The sequence below is a fragment of the Hyla sarda genome, chromosome 2 (genome assembly GCF_029499605.1).
Source record: "Hyla sarda isolate aHylSar1 chromosome 2, aHylSar1.hap1, whole genome shotgun sequence".
Classification (NCBI taxonomy): domain Eukaryota; kingdom Metazoa; phylum Chordata; class Amphibia; order Anura; family Hylidae; genus Hyla; species Hyla sarda.
The window spans coordinates 368,074,452-368,091,136 of NC_079190.1; positions in this window are offsets into that span (position 1 = coordinate 368,074,452).

The following is a 16,685-nucleotide window of genomic DNA, read 5'->3' on the forward strand; positions in this document are numbered from 1 at the left end:
CCCTACGTCCTTGCATTGACTACCGCGGTCTTAATAAAATCACGGTTAAGAACCGCTACCCCTTACCCCTCATCTCTGAACTCTTTGATCGCCTCCAAGGTGCCCACATCTTCACTAAATTGGACTTAAGAGGCGCCTATAACCTCATCCGCATCAGAGAGGGGGACGAGTGGAAAACGGCATTTAACACCAGAGATGGACACTTTGAATATCTGGTCATGCCCTTTGGACTGTGCAATGCCCCTGCCGTCTTCCAAGACTTTGTCAATGAAATTTTTCGTGATCTGTTATACTCCTGTGTTGTGGTATATCTGGACGATATCCTAATTTTTTCTGCCAATCTAGAAGAACACCGCCAGCATGTCCGTATGGTTCTTCAGAGACTTCGTGACAACCAACTCTATGCCAAAATTGAGAAATGTCTGTTCGAATGCCAATCTCTTCCTTTTCTAGGATATTTGGTCTCTGGCCAGGGACTACAGATGGATCCTGACAAACTCTCTGCCGTCTTAAATTGGCCACGCCCCTCCGGACTCCGTGCTATCCAACGCTTTTTGGGGTTCGCCAATTATTACAGGCAATTTATTCCACATTTTTCTACCATTGTGGCTCCTATCGTGGCTTTAACCAAAAAAAAAGCTGATCCCAAGTCCTGGCCTCCTCAAGCAGAAGACTCCTTTAAACGACTCAAGTCTGCCTTTTCTTCGGCTCCCGTGCTCTCCAGACCTGACCCTTCCAAACCCTTCCTATTGGAGGTTGATGCCTCCTCAGTAGGAGCTGGAGCTGTTCTTCTACAAAAAAATTCTTCCGGGCATGCTGTCACTTGTGGTTTTTTCTCTAGGACCTTCTCTCCAGCGGAGAGGAACTACTCCATCGGGGATCGAGAGCTTCTAGCCATTAAATTAGCACTTGAGGAATGGAGGCATCTGCTGGAGGGATCAAGATTTCCTGTTATCATCTACACCGACCACAAGAACCTCTCCTACCTCCAGTCGGCCCAACGGCTGAATCCTCGCCAGGCCCGGTGGTCTCTGTTCTTTGCCCGATTTAATTTTGAGATTCACTTTCGTCCTGCCGATAAGAACATTAGGGCCGATGCTCTCTCTCGTTCCTCGGATGCCTCAGAAGTTGATCTCCCTCCGCAACACATCATTCCACCTGACTGCCTGATCTCCACTTCTCCTGCCTCCATCAGGCAGACTCCTCCAGGAAAGACCTTTGTTTCTCCACGCCAACGCCTCGGAATCCTCAAATGGGGTCACTCCTCCCATCTCGCAGGTCATGCGGGCATCAAGAAATCTGTGCAACTCATCTCCCGCTTCTATTGGTGGCCGACTCTGGAGACGGATGTTGGGGACTTTGTGCGAGCCTGCACTATCTGTGCCCGGGATAAGACTCCCCGCCAGAAGCCCGCTGGTCTTCTTCATCCTCTGCCTGTCCCCGAACAGCCTTGGTCTCTGATTGGTATGGATTTTATTACTGATTTACCCCCTTCCCGTGGCAACACCGTTATTTGGGTGGTCGTTGATCGATTCTCCAAAATGGCACATTTCATCCCTCTTCCTGGTCTTCCTTCTGCGCCTCAGTTGGCTAAACAATTTTTTGTACACATTTTTCGTCTTCACGGGTTGCCTACGCAGATTGTCTCGGATAGAGGGGTCCAATTCGTGTCTAAATTCTGGAGAGCTCTCTGTAAACAACTTAAGATTAAATTAAATTTTTCCTCTGCATATCATCCCCAGTCCAATGGACAAGTAGAAAGAATTAACCAGATCCTGGGTGATTATTTGCGACATTTTGTTTCCTCCCGCCAGGATGACTGGGCAGATCTCCTTCCATGGGCCGAATTCTCGTATAACTTCAGGGTCTCTGAATCTTCCTCCAAATCCCCATTTTTCGTGGTGTACGGCCGTCACCCTCTTCCCCCCCTCCCTACCCCCTTGCCCTCTGGTCTGCCCGCTGTGGATGAAATTTCTCGTGACCTTTCCATTATATGGAGAGAGACCCAAAATTCTCTCTTACAGGCTTCTTCACGCATGAAGAGATTCGCGGATAAGAAAAGAAGAGCTCCCCCCGTTTTTTCCCCTGGAGACAAGGTATGGCTCTCCGCTAAATATGTCCGCTTCCGTGTCCCTAGCTACAAGTTGGGACCACGCTATCTTGGTCCTTTCAAAATTTTGTGTCAAATTAATCCTGTCTCTTATAAACTTCTTCTTCCTCCTTCTCTTCGTATCCCTAATGCCTTTCACGTCTCTCTTCTCAAACCACTCATCCTCAACCGTTTTTCTCCCAAATCTGTTCCTCCCACTCCTGTTTCCGGCTCCTCGGACGTCTTCTCGGTCAAGGAGATTTTGGCTGCCAAAAAGGTCAGAGGAAAAAATTTTTTTTTAGTAGACTGGGAGGGTTGTGGTCCTGAAGAGAGATCCTGGGAACCTGAGGACAACATCCTTGACAAAAGTCTGCTCCTCAGGTTCTCAGGCTCCAAGAAGAGGGGGAGACCCAAGGGGGGGGGTACTGTTACGCCGAGCGCTCCGGGTTCCCGCTCCTCCCCGGAGCGCTCGCTTCTCCCCCTCCGCTGCAGCGCTCCGGTCACGTCCTCTGACCCGGGGCGCTGCGATCCTGCTGCCAGCCGGGATGCGATTCGCGATGCGGGTAGCGCCCGCTCGCGATGCGCACCCCGGCTCCCCTACCTGACTCGCTCCCCGTCTGTTCTGTCCCGGCGCGCGCGGCCCCGCTCCCTAGGGCGCGCGCGCGCCGGGTCTCTGCGATTTAAAGGGCCACTGCGCCGCTGATTGGCGCAGTGGTTCCAATTAGGATTATCACCTGTGCACTTCCCTTTATTACCTCACTTCCCTTGCACTCCCTTGCCGGATCTTGTTGCCTTAGTGCCAGTGAAAGCGTTCCTTGTGTGTCCCTTGCCAGTGTTTCCAGACCTTCTGCCGTTGCCCCTGACTACGATCCTTGCTGCCTGCCCCGACCTTCTGCTACGTCCGACCTTGCTTCTGCCTACTCCCTTGTACCGCGCCTATCTTCAGCAGCCAGAGAGGTGAGCCGTTGCTAGTGGATACGACCTGGTCACTACCGCCGCAGCAAGACCATCCCGCTTTGCGGCGGGCTCTGGTGAAAACCAGTAGTGGCTTAGAACCGGTCCACTAGCACGGTCCACGCCAATCCCTCTCTGGCACAGAGGGTCCACTACCTGCCAGCCGGCATCGTGACAATGGCATATTGTAGTGGACCTCTCAAGTTGATGGTTGAGAACAACACAAAGAGGCTGCAGACTTGGGTAACAAGCCCTCTCCTCTACAGTTGAGGTTGGAATAAAGGTATGTAGAAGGAACCTAAGAACCTACTGACTCCCTATAGGGCCCTAGATAATTTCCCTATGCCTAAACAGCATGGATGCCCTAAAAAGAGCGGTACCGTGGTTCGGGAACCTCCTATTACTCCCTACATGACCCTAAGTGAGGGTAAGGCTAGAATTTTGGTCCGTTACGACCGTCCCTAACTGCCTAAAAAAAAACACCTAAAAGGAAGAGAGATGGGGCTCAGTCCCAAATTTGCAGCCATACCAATAATTTTAATCAAAGAAACGGGCCAAAAGAGAGCTGTTCCTTCAACCCTCCTGGATACATTGGGGGAAATTTATCAAAGGATTTAGACTGGTTTTTCCCATCTAAATTTGTCGCACAGAAAGTCACAGTCTAAATATGCATGATTTTTTTTGCGACTTTTGCTTTAGAGGATTTTTAGAACATGATGCATTCTAGTCTATTTTAGTGCATTCTACTCTATTTTAGACGGAAAAATACATTGGTGCTGAATTTATCAATAGCGACTTTTCGGCGAAAAGTCGCATTGGCCGAAAGTACGCTGAAATGTCAGACCATGCTGGAGCAGGTTTAAATACAGTCTAAACAATAGATCCCGAAGTCTGTGCACAGAATTTATCAAGAGCCTTGCGACTTTAAAAAAATTAAGCGAACAATAGACCGGCCTAACCCCCTGTAGGTTAGTCCAGATTAATGCGGGAAATAGACAACTTTGATAAATCTCCCCCATTGTCTGAAGCTTGAAAATCCACGTGAAACCATATTTTTCTACGTACTGGCTAATTCTTTATTTTTTCAAAGTAATAAAAGAAACGAAATATAAAAGTTGGATACTGTTGAAATCTTACAGACCCAAAGAATATAGATAACATTTGTAAATTTTACTGCCCAGTGAATGGTATTAAATAAGAAAACCCCAAATTTTCAGAATTGGGTTTCCTTTTCCGGTTTCTCCTCACAAATACCGTATTTATCGGGGTATACCACGCACCGGCCTATAACACGCACCCTCATTTTACCAAGGATATTTGGGTAAAAAAAAGTTTTTTACACAAATATCCATGGTAAAATGAGGGTGCGTGTGTGCACGTGTATACCCCGATACACCCCCAGGAAAGGCAGGGGGAGAGAAGCCGTCGCTGCCCGCTTCTCTCCCCCTGCCTTTCCTGGGGTCTAGAGCCCTGCTGCTGGCCCTTCTCACTCCCTGGCTATCGGCGCCGCTGCCCGTTCTGTCCCCCTGACTATCGGTGCCGGCGCCGATAGCCAGGGGGAGAGAAGGGGCAGCGGCACCCATTGCCGGCGCCACTGCCCCGTTGCCTCCCCCCATCCCCGGTGGCATAATTACCTGGGTCGGGTCCGCGCTGCTGCAGGCCTCCGGCGTGCGTCCCCTGCGTCGTTGCTATGCACGGCGCGGCGCACTGACGTCATGCGCTGCGCCGTGCAGCGCATAGCAACGACGCCGGGGACGCACGCCGGAGGCCTACAGCAGCGCGGACCCGACCCAGGTAATTATGCCACCGGGGATGGGGGGAGGCAACGGGGCAGCGGCGCCGGCAATGGGTGCCGCAGTCCTTTCTCTCCCCCTGGCTGTCGGCGGCGCTTCTCTCCCCCTGGCTATCGGCGCCTGCAATGGGGTGGCGGCACCGATAGTCAGGGGGACAGAACGGGCAGCGGCGCCGATAGCAAGGGGGAGAGAAGGGCCGGCAACGGGCCTCTAGACCCCAGGAAAGGCAGGGGCAGAGAAGCGGGCAGCGACGGCCTCTCTCCCCCTGCCTTTCCTGGGGCTGTATCGGCGTATAACACGCACATGGACTTTAGGCTAAAAATTTTTGCCTAAAAAGTGCGTGTTATACGACAATAAATACGGTATATATTTTTTTGTTTTTCAGGATATGTTATGGTTAAATGAAATATGTCATTACAAAGTACAACTTGTCCTGCGAAAATAATATGGCCCTGTAGATGCAAAAACAAGGCAAAAAATTGCCTAAATGATAAGCGGTTAAACTCAGTGGTTTATGGTGTTTTGCCAGAATACATACACAATTTACGCTTTCAAATGTCCAGAATTGTTCAGTCAAATGTTCAGTCTGAAATTATGTAGCTAAAATTGGTCTAAAGTAGCTCTAGTTCTTTTTCCTAAAATACTTTACAAGTAGTCACTATTTTCTCAGTATGATGCTTAAAATGTTACAACTTTACTTTTGTCTCCTTGCGGAAAATAATTCCAGTTTTTAACAAGCAGGGGATACCACTATGGAGCTAACTTTCATTTGTATACATAAGTCATAAAAACGTATTTCTGTTAAAAACACAAACTGAACTTAATTTTTTTTTTACAAAAATGGTGGAAATCGACCCAACAAACTTATTTGTATAAACAAGTAGCACCTTGTCCTGAGTAAATAGTTCCAGTAATTCTCTATTTATTGTCACATAGCCATATGTGTGTCTGCCAGTGTTAGAAAATGGAAAGGTTCAAAGAGCACAAAAGGGCCTGGAGCTGCTGGCTTCCCAGAAATGTCCTACTGTAATTGTTGTTACCCCTCTTAATTGGTGCACAGACTTGTAAATGTAGACATCAATTGTTTATACTTCACTTAGAGGCACAGTGGGGGAGTTAATGGAGGGGAGTTAGCATGACTGTCTTTAGGCTATCTTCACAGGGCGGAATTTCCCAAAAATTCAGCTTGGAAATTCTGCAAAATTTTGCTCCCAGTCCCATTGATGTTAATGGTACTCTGAATTTGAGTGGAATCTGTGATTTGAACTTCTGCTCGAATTCCACTCAAATTCCGCAAATCTGCAGAAAATCCACATTCTGCTTTCCTGCACAGAATTTGAGTGGAAAAGCTAAATTTCTGTAGCCTAAGTTTCTGTTCACATGTACAGTATCCTGCACATCTATGTTGTGAAGGATTTGAAGCTGCAGATGTGTTCAGTCATTCAGTTTACATTGAAATCTGCAGCATAAAATCCTACACATCAAATATGCACAGGATACTAAATATGTGAATATACCCTAAGAGAACATAGAATTCTGCCAAAAATTTGCCGCAATTCCGGTGGCATATTCAATGCACAGGATTTAAAGCTGCAGATTTCAATGAAAACTAAATGACTGAACACATCTGCAGCTTCAAATCCTGTGCATCAAATATGCTCAGGCTACTGTACATGTGAATACACCCTAAGGGTAGGGTAGGGCTGCATATTTGCTGCTACCCATTTAAGTCAATAGGTACAAAAATGCGCAGCAACAAATACGCAGCAAAATACGGCATGTGTGACCCTACCCTTAGATTTAAAAGAAAAACAAACAGTTTCTGCTTTTAATTTATCAGAGCAGTTTAAGACAAAAATAAGGGAAGAAGGCAGACCGGCAGAGGTAGTCTGAGGAGGTGGAGAGTGTTTTGACATTTTCCACCTACTAAAACATTGTTGTCGACCAAGCACACCCTTTTATGCAATGGTATTCACTGATAGCAGTGAACTCTTTTAGCAGGATAATGCTCCCTGACATTAACTCTGCTGACACCTCTGTCCATTTCAGGAATTGACCAGAGCAGGAGAAGTTTGCTATGGATATTTGCTCCTACTCTGGACAGTTCCTGACATGGACAGAGGTGTCAGCAGAGACCACTGTGGTCAGACAGAAAAGAACAACTTAAAGGGGTACTCCGGTTCAAAAACATTTTTTTAAATCAACTGGTGCCAGAAAGTTAAACAGATTTGTAAATTACTTCTATTAAAAAATATTTGTCCGGAGGGGCGTGTCCTGCCATGGTGCGAGCAAGACGCTGAGGCACAGAGCTCCGTCACCCAGGCCGTCAAATCGGGGGATATCGCCACTATAAATGGTCGGCAGGAGATCTGGAAAGAGGGGACATTCCACTAAGACACCCCAGAACGCAGGGACCCCGATCCGGAACTTCTTCGGCCCGCTGAGTGCCCTGCAGGAGCCACCGCAGAAGATGCCGGCCCAGTCCAAGATGGCGCGAGACCAGCAGGGCTCCACAACTCCCGCCCACTCCCCTCCAGCCACGAGGCAACGCACAGCGGGGACCGGAGCGGCGCCACATGGGACCCCGCTCCCGGCACTTCTGGACTTACCGACCAGGGCCCCTCGCAGCTCCATACAGCCTCCGCTGCCACCAGGGACTGTGAAGGCCGGGCTCCAGGTACCTCGGCAGCCACCGGAAGAGACGGGTGGAGGTATAGGTGCTCCGCAAACGCACCTCATGGACTGCCCCGCTGAGGATGCCCGCGAGCAGCCGGGGACCCACGCTGAGGCAGCGCCCCGAACGTCTTGGACGGAGGTGAGTGCTGGAGGGGTCCTGAACACGCCACCACCCCGGGCCCTATCTCTTCTGCCCTCCACTGCCATGGAGGGATGCAGGGCTCCCTCTCCATCCCCTAGCATCCCCTCCATATTTGGAAGCCAAGAGGGACCCCCCTCTCCATCCCCCCCTCTCCACCCTCCAGAAGAAGAAGGGGCGCACGATCTGCCTACCCAGGACGACCCCCACTTTCGCCAGAGGTCTCCCACTACATCCTCAGCCTGGCTGTCGCCCTCCCTGGCCCATGATCCGACTGCCATGTCTGAGAGCCTAGCCTCTGGGGGACCTCCACTGAGGGGACAGGGTGTGCTGGACCAGGGGTCTCGTCGGGTGCCTGCTGGCTCCCCAGAATACATGAATATTGCTTCCACCCTCCCACCACCTGCCCAAGCCGTGGCTCTCCTTAAGGGGCACCCCGAATTACAAGCACTGCTGGCACTGCTACCCACGAAAGCTGATATGTCTGCGTTGGCCTCAGATCTCAAATTTGCCTGGCGCCAGGACTTGCAACCTGTTAAACGCGATGTAGCCGACATGCAGGGTAGGATTGGAGCTCTGGAGGACTTTAAGGACTCTGTTACTGTCTCACTAAAGGACATGCAAACTGCTCTGAATGCTCAAACTTCCACACACCACGCCTTTGCGGATCACTTAGACGACATTGAGAACAGAAACCGGAGAAATAATGTTCGTATACGGGGCCTTCCTGAGGCCACCAGAACACCTGACCTGCTTGCCACGGTTACCGGGATTTTCAACCTGATACTGGGACACCCACCAACTACTCATATTGAAATTGACAGAGTCCATCGGGCTCTTAGAGCTCCCAGCACGGACCCTTCTCGACCGCGAGATGTTATCTGCCGTATCCACAAATACACAATTAAGGAGCAGCTCATGCAGAAAGTGCGCCTACAAGGGGACATAGACTTTGATGGTGCTATTCTACAAATATATCCTGACCTGTCCCGCCGCACACTGAGACAGAGGGCTCTGCTACGCCCATTGCTGAGACACCTGCAGGAACGTAACATCCCGTATAGATGGGGATTCCCGTTTGCCTTATACGCCACCTCTGGAAACCAGACGGCCTCCTTACGTCACCCGGGTGACCTTTCATCCTTCCTGACTACATTGGGACTCCCACCTTTGACACTACCTGAATGGATCAACTACCTGAGGGACCCTTATGCACCCCCCCCCGACCCTGAGACCTTCGCAACGCTCCCAGAACCGACGCCTGGCTGATGGGGAGCCGCTCCCTCAGAGACGCCGGCCTACCAGATCGGAGTCGAGGGGATTGGAATTGTGATTGAATGGATCTGTGATTGAGTTTCGCATTAACGACCATTACTGTCTCCGAACCCCCCCTTTTTGACCACTTATGTACCCTCCAATGGGCCACCTGATTTCCTGCCGACCCTATCAACGTCTATACCCATGTCATAATCTAACTCCCACCCACTCTCCCTTCCCCCCCCCCCCCCCTCACCCCCTTCCTCTCAACCACCCCTTCCCCCCCCCCCCCTCCCTCTCCACCACCCACTCCTTCCCCCCGCCCTCCCATTTACTCCCCCCCCCCCACCCCCTCCCCTCCCTCTTCTTGTCCCCTCCCCTACCCCCCTTCCCCCTCCCCCCCCCTTCTCCATCTCCCTCCCCCCCCCCTACCCCCCCCCTACCCCCCATCGGTAGCATTTCTCCCACGAGCTGCCACTGCTCCCCCCTTATCTTGAGTTTAGACGGTGGTGGCACGAACTGCCGCCGCCTTTATTTAGCAGTTGTAGAGGCCTGGGATTGACGGACCCAGCCGATAGTTCTAGTTGTTCTCTGATTTTGTTACGCGGTTTTAGAACTAGATCTGATACCTTCACATCGTACCCTTCCCCCCACTAGGGTAGGTGTAGTTCACATACACCAGATACGCAGACGTCTAGTGCTGCAGGTAGATTTGTTTGCAAGTACACTTGCTTTTTCTTTTACAGACCTTGTATTTTTGTTTATCTTTCCTTCTCCTAATTTTCTCCTCTTCCCTCGTGTGTCCTTCTTTTTTGTCCCCCGATCTAGGACTTGGGACTTGCTGCTGACCCCTGCGCTCCGGACCCCCTCCTCTGGACCCAGTAACTACTAGCATCATGTCGGACGTTAAGGTAACCACTTTGAATGTCCAGGGTTTTAATACCCCGGAAAAGAGGTCCCAAATCTTATACCACTTACACAAAAACCGCACAAAAATTTTGTGTCTCCAGGAGACTCACTTTAAGACAGGCCACATGCCAGATCGCCTGAGTCGATACTTCACCACCTGGTTCCATAGTACAAATTCTGAGTCTCGTTCGAAGGGGGTTTCGATTGGTTTCCATCGTTCCCTACCCTTCTCGGTCCTAGACGTCAGAACCGACCCTGAAGCCAGATTTCTGTTTGTTAAGGGGACGGTTTTGGAGCAGGTGGTGACTGTAGCGACGATTTATGCCCCTAACTCACTACAAATCCCATTCCTCACACGTACGCTAGAGGAATTGTCCTCATTCACACAGGGCATGTTGATATTGGGGGGCGACTTGAATTTAGCTATGCAACCCCTGCTGGACGCTTCCGCGCAGCGCTCTGCTGTCTCTTATAGACAACTTAGTACACTGAGAAAACTTTTGCACTCCATGCAGCTGTGCGATGTGTGGAGGCTCCAGCACGCCACCGACCGAGACTATACGTACTACTCTAGCCCCCACAATGTTTACAGCCGCCTAGACTACATATTCCTCCCTCACTTTTACTTACCCAGAGTGACATCGTCTCAAATTGGGAACTTGTTCCTATCTGACCACGCACCGGTCCACTGCACATTATTCTTCCCCACCCTCACCAGACCGCAATATAATTGGAGATTAAACGAATCTCTACTTCTTGATACGCTCTGTCTGTCCGATCTCAAAACCACCATCGCACATTTCAGAACTGACCACGTTTCTGATGATACACCACTCCCCACCCAATGGGAAGCACTTAAATGTGTGTTACGGGGTGTGCTGATCAGACATGGCTCCCGCCTCAAAAAAGAGAGATCGGAGAGACTACGGCGTCTTCTAGAAACATTGTCTTCCCTGGAGGCACAACACAAACGATCTTTACAGGAATCCTCTTTACGTGCCCTCATCAAAACCCGCCACGACATCTGTACCCTCCTTAACGACGGTTACAAATACTATCGACAACACTGCTCGAAGACTTTCTATGAGTGGGGAAACAAACCCGGGAGATTCCTGGCCAGGGCACTGAGAGACAGAAGAGCTGCGCTCTATATCCCGTCAATCACCACGTCCCAGACTGGGAGGTCCTTCCTTACGAAGGACATCCTTGCCGCATTTGAGTCTTACTATACCAATCTCTATAATCTCCCATCACCCACTGACACCCTAACATCGACCTCACCTCACCTCTCCTTGACTGACTATATTACCGATACAGCCCTCCCCAGGCTATCTGGAGAGGACATTGAGCTCTTGGAGGCCCCGTTTGGAGAGGAGGAGCTGGCCACGGTAATTAAGAACCAGTCATCGGGGAAAAGCCCCGGTCCGGATGGATTCACAGCCAAGTTTTACAAGTCCCTGAGGGATGACCTGCTCCCCCTCCTATACGGGGCGTTCAATGCTATCTCCCTCGGCTCTAATTTCCCTCGAGACGCCCTAAATGCCCATATTACAGTAATACCTAAGGAAGGCAAGGACCCCAATTTATGTGCCAGCTACCGCCCCATCTCCTTGTTGAACGTTGACACCAAACTGTTTGCCAAGCTGCTGGCAAATCGCCTGGCCACTGTTCTTGGTCCCCTAGTCCACCCTGACCAATCTGGCTTTGTTAAATCGAGGGAAACCAGAGACAATACTGTCAGAGCATACTCTATCATACACCAGGCCAAGACGTCCGGCCAATCATTAATGTTGCTGTCACTTGATGCCGAAAAGGCATTTGACAGGGTGGACTGGGGGTTCATGAAAGCTGTCCTCGGGCAGATAGGACTGGGCCCTTCAATGCTGGGGCGAATCTTGGCCCTATATGATAGCCCCCAGGCGAGGGTGCGAATTAACGGCTCCCTTTCATCCCCCATTCCAATCCGGAACGGTACGAGACAGGGGTGCCCTCTCTCCCCCTTACTTTATGTTCTGTGCATGGAACACCTACTGATTGCCCTAAGATCGAACCCTGCGATTACTGGGTTTCGACAGGGGGTGGAGAGTCACACCTGCTCTGCGTTCGCGGATGATCTGCTCCTTTACGTCGCGGACCCTCTGGTCTCCCTGCCAGCTATATTGCAGACCATAGAGACGTACTCTCACTTTAGTAACCATAAAATCAACCTGACCAAAAGTGTTGCCCTCAATGTGACCCTCCCTGGGGAGTTAGTGACTCGACTTAAGGAAGCCCACCCTTTCAGATGGTCCTCCACATCCATCACTTATCTGGGTGTCCAGGTGCCCGCGAATCTATCGGACTGTTATGCCCTTAACTTTCAGCCCTTACTGTCTACGATTGAGGGGGACTTACGGAGATGGACGAGGGATACCTTTTCGTGGTTGGGTAGAGTGAACATCCTTAAAATGAATGTTCTCCCAAGACTCCTCTACCTATTCCAAACTGTGCCTGTCACCCTACCCCCCGCATTCTTTAAAAAGATAAACAAGCTGTTTAGGGACTTTATCTGGGCAAACAGGCCTTCAAGGATAGCCAGGCAAGTTTTATTGAGAAGTAAGCGGGCGGGAGGCCTGGCGGTCCCGGACAGTCAGGCCTACTACGTAGCAGCCACTCTGGTGAGATTCCTAGACCTCTTTCACGGTCACGCGTCCAAGAGATGGGTGGGATCCGAGCTGGGGACTGGCAAACAACTGGCCGCCTTCCCCTGGTTACCCCCAGATGCCCTGTCCTGGGAATCCATCCGCACTCTACCCTGGGTGTTGAGGGAAATGGTCACGACATATAGGCGCTATATAACGAAGACTGAACTGATCATACCGGGTGGCCCCCTGACCCCAGTCGCTGGCAACCCCCTCTTCACTCCTGGTTTACACCGTACTGACTTTTTGGGGATGACAGGACGAGGGTTCCTCCCGATTAACACTTTCTTGGACGGCACGAGACTGAAACCCTATGTGACACTAGTCCCTGAACGCTCCCGTACACCGCTAGTCCAGTGGCAATACCTACAATTAGATCATTTTATCCGGACCATGGGACAGACACTGTTCCTGGCAAGGCCTCTTTCGCCTTTGGAACAGATGTGCGTCTCTGACTCTGCGCCCCTCAGGCCTGTATCACAGATTTATCGCTTAATTATGGATAAGGCTGAGCAATCGCCTCCAAGGTTTGTGGGGGCGTGGGAGTCGGAGCTACGCACGACCTTTGCTCCCTCGGACTGGACGACTGCCTTTACCATGTGTCACCGACTGTCGATATCGTGTAGGGCGCAGGAGACTAACTTCAAATTACTATCCCGGTGGTACAGGGTTCCTTCTACTCTGAATCGCATGTACCCCGCTGTACCGGACTTATGTTGGCGTTGCGGCGCACCTGGTGGAACAATGACCCATATTTGGTGGTCGTGCCCCTCACTGACCCGTTTCTGGGAGGTGGTGGTTGCCCGCATCGCCTCCATTACTGGTGTGACATACATGAACCACCCAAAAGCCCTCCTACTTTCCATACTACCCGCCACTAGGAGAACCCCCTCTAGGGCACTAGCACACTTCCTCCTCATGGCTGCGAGAACTGTCATACCCAGACATTGGAAGGACCCTTGCCCCCCGACCATTTCTGAATGGTACAGGGAGATACTCTTCTTATGCCGTATGGAGGAACTGATGGCAGACTCCTCGGGTAGACAAGAAAAATACACTACGATTTGGCTTCCCTGGCTCACTTTTGTTAACTCACCCCTCTACGCGGCGGATGATGGTATTTGAGGGAGACGTGGTAACCCTCTCGTGGACCGGGGCCGGAGTGTTGGGGTGGTGGCTGCACCCTTACGTAGCGATTCAAGTGAGTACCCGAGTTCTGATGTTTCTCCTCTCTTCTCTTCCAACTCCCCTTACTTTTCCCCTTGTCGTCCTCCCCAGCTCTTTCCCTTTACCCCTTTACTTTATTTTATTTCAATTTTATTTTATTATATCACTGATTTTTTATCTCTTCCTAAACACATAAGGATATAGAGACATGTCTATCGACAGTTTAACTACTTGTTTGTCCTGGTACAACTTGTTAGTATCCATGGCATTGTATATTGTCTCCAGATGACATTCCTTTCCTGTTGATACTTTGTACCAAATGTTCATTGCCTTATCTTTTTCATGCTGTTTTCCCTATTGACTCCACTGATGGAGATTCTTATTGAGTACTCTAACAATGCTCTTTGCTACTGTTTGTATACTGCTCAATTAATAAAACTCTTCTGAATATAAAAAATATTTGTCCTTCCAGTACTTATTTGCAGCTGTATGCTACAGAGGAAATTCTTTTTTTTTTTATTTCTTTTTTGTCTTGTCCACAGTGCTCTCTACTGTCACCTGATGCCTGTATGAGCAGGAACTTTTCAGAGCAGGAGAAAATCCCCATAGCAAACCTTTGCTGCTCTGGACAGTTCCTGACACAAACAGAGGGGTCAGCAGAGAGCACTGTGGACAAGACATAAAAAGAAATTCATAAAGAAAAGAATTTCCTCTGTAGTATACAGCTGATAATAAGTACTGGAAGGACTAAGATTTTTAAATAGAAGTAATTTACAAATCTGTTTAACTTTCTGGCACCAGTTCATTTAAAAAAAAAAGTTTTCCACCGGAGTACCACTTCAAAGGGGTACTCCAATGCACCAGCATTCGGAACATTTTGTTCCGAATGCTGGGTGCGGGCTGCGGGGGTCGTGACATCACGGCCACATCCCTCATGACACCATGCCATGCCCCCTCAATACAAGTCTAAAATTAAGTAAGTCTAAGTTGTAAAGACATGTCAAAAGTTTTGATCAAGTGTTCAGACCCTGACCAATTGTAAGAACGAGCTGGTAGACCAAGACAATTCCATAGACTTAGATTGTAAGTTTGTTGCTTTGCATACTCTTCTTCCAGCTAGTTCTAGCTATTGGCGTGGTCAGAACACTCAGACCGAGACTGATCAAAACTTTTGTCATGTCTCTACATGTCAAAAGTTTTTAAAAGTTCACACAAATTGGATCTGACTGTGATTTCTATTTTATACTCAGAGATTTTGGTCTCCATTAATTGGTGTATTTTATATCACAATGTATTCTCTGATGCCCTGATTTCAATGGTGATATTACCTTTTATTACCTGCTATGCCCCAAATTGATTCCCAGTATATAAAGGTTTTACTATTTGGTCAAAAACTGTCTGTTCTTTTTGCCTAATTGTCAGATGGCTGGGAACTCACAAAGGGTCTCCTTTTTGTTCAGGGATTTTAACTTTTTTTTAAATGCTTTTTCCTTCATGCCTAAAGATAGGTCAACAATAATTTTTACCCAGAAAAACCCCTTGAAGGGGTATTCCGGGATCTAAGCTTTTATCCCCTATCCAGAGGATGCAGGGCTGCGTCTCCAGTGTCGGAAACTTCCGAGACTGGAGACGTGACGTAATGTCACGCCCCCTACGTGACGTCACGCCATGCCCCCATTCATGTCTATGGGAGGGGGCGTAACGGTCGTTATTACAAAACAAGCCCTCAGATGGCTCTGCAGATGCAAAAATAAGGCTGGGTTCACATATGTCCAGCGTCTGGCATAGTTTCCCTCCGGCGTGTACTGGAGGGAAACTGATGCTAGCACTGATCCCATTCATTTGAATATGACAGTTCACAATCATCCAGCATCTCAATTTTCATGCCGGATAGTTGGACACACTGGGGACGGCACCAGACAGGGGAATGCAGCTTGCAATGGATGCCTGATGCCATACAACTGATGACAACTGATGCAAGTTTTCATCAGTCATGGCATCAGTTGCTCCGAGATCTAGGCTGGGTTCACCTATGCTGGGAGTATGTGAACCCAGGCTAAGGGTACGTTCAGACGAGCGGATCCTCAGCGTATTTTACTTGCACATCGCAGCAGTGTGTCTGATCATAGCGGCATATTGCCGCACCGAGCAGGCACATCTAAAGGCACCCTGTAGGGGTCAAAAAATTAAATATAGCTTAAACATTAAGGGGTTAAACTCAGCAGGCAATGGTATACTGCTACAATACACACACAGTTTTAGCTTCCAAATTTCCAGATATCAGGCTCAAACAATGTCATCAGAATTGGTCTAATGTAGCTTTAGTTACATATTTTGAAACTCCATAGAAGAAAGATCTTTTTTTCCTAAAATACTTTAAAGGTGGTGGGCCCTGGCCAAAGGTGTAACTTGTAGCTTGGTCTCTTATGGAGTAGATATGCCTTGGGGCCCCCTTAGATACCTGGGCCATCTGCACTCCCCTGGTTGTCGCCATTTTCTCAGTATGATGCTCAAAACTTTACCTTCTTCTCCCTGCTGAGAATGCTTTTAGCGTCTCACAAGCCAACAGGGGATTCTACAATGGAGCTAACGTTCATTTGTATACATAAGTCATAAAACGCCAATTTTTTTTTTTTATGAACGTGGTGAAAATTTACATAACAAATTGTTTATTTGTGTAAACAAGCAGCACCTTTTGCTGAAATTTCTCTTCCTCTTTAGTAACTAGTTCCAGGAGATCACTATCTCTATTTATTGTCACATAGCCATATGTGTGTCTTTCCAGATAATGGAAAGTTTCAAAGAGCACAAAAGGGCCTTGAGCTGACTGGCTTCCCAGAAATGCCCTTTTGTTATTGTGGTGGTAAAGCCCCTCTGAAATGGTGCAAACGCTTAGTAGAAACATCAATTGTTTATATGTTAGGGTAAAAACCAGTAGCAAATATCATAAATGGAGAAAAGTAGAGATAGATGTCTCCTGTTTTCAGATCTATTCCTGGCTTTGTATTCCATTATTGCTA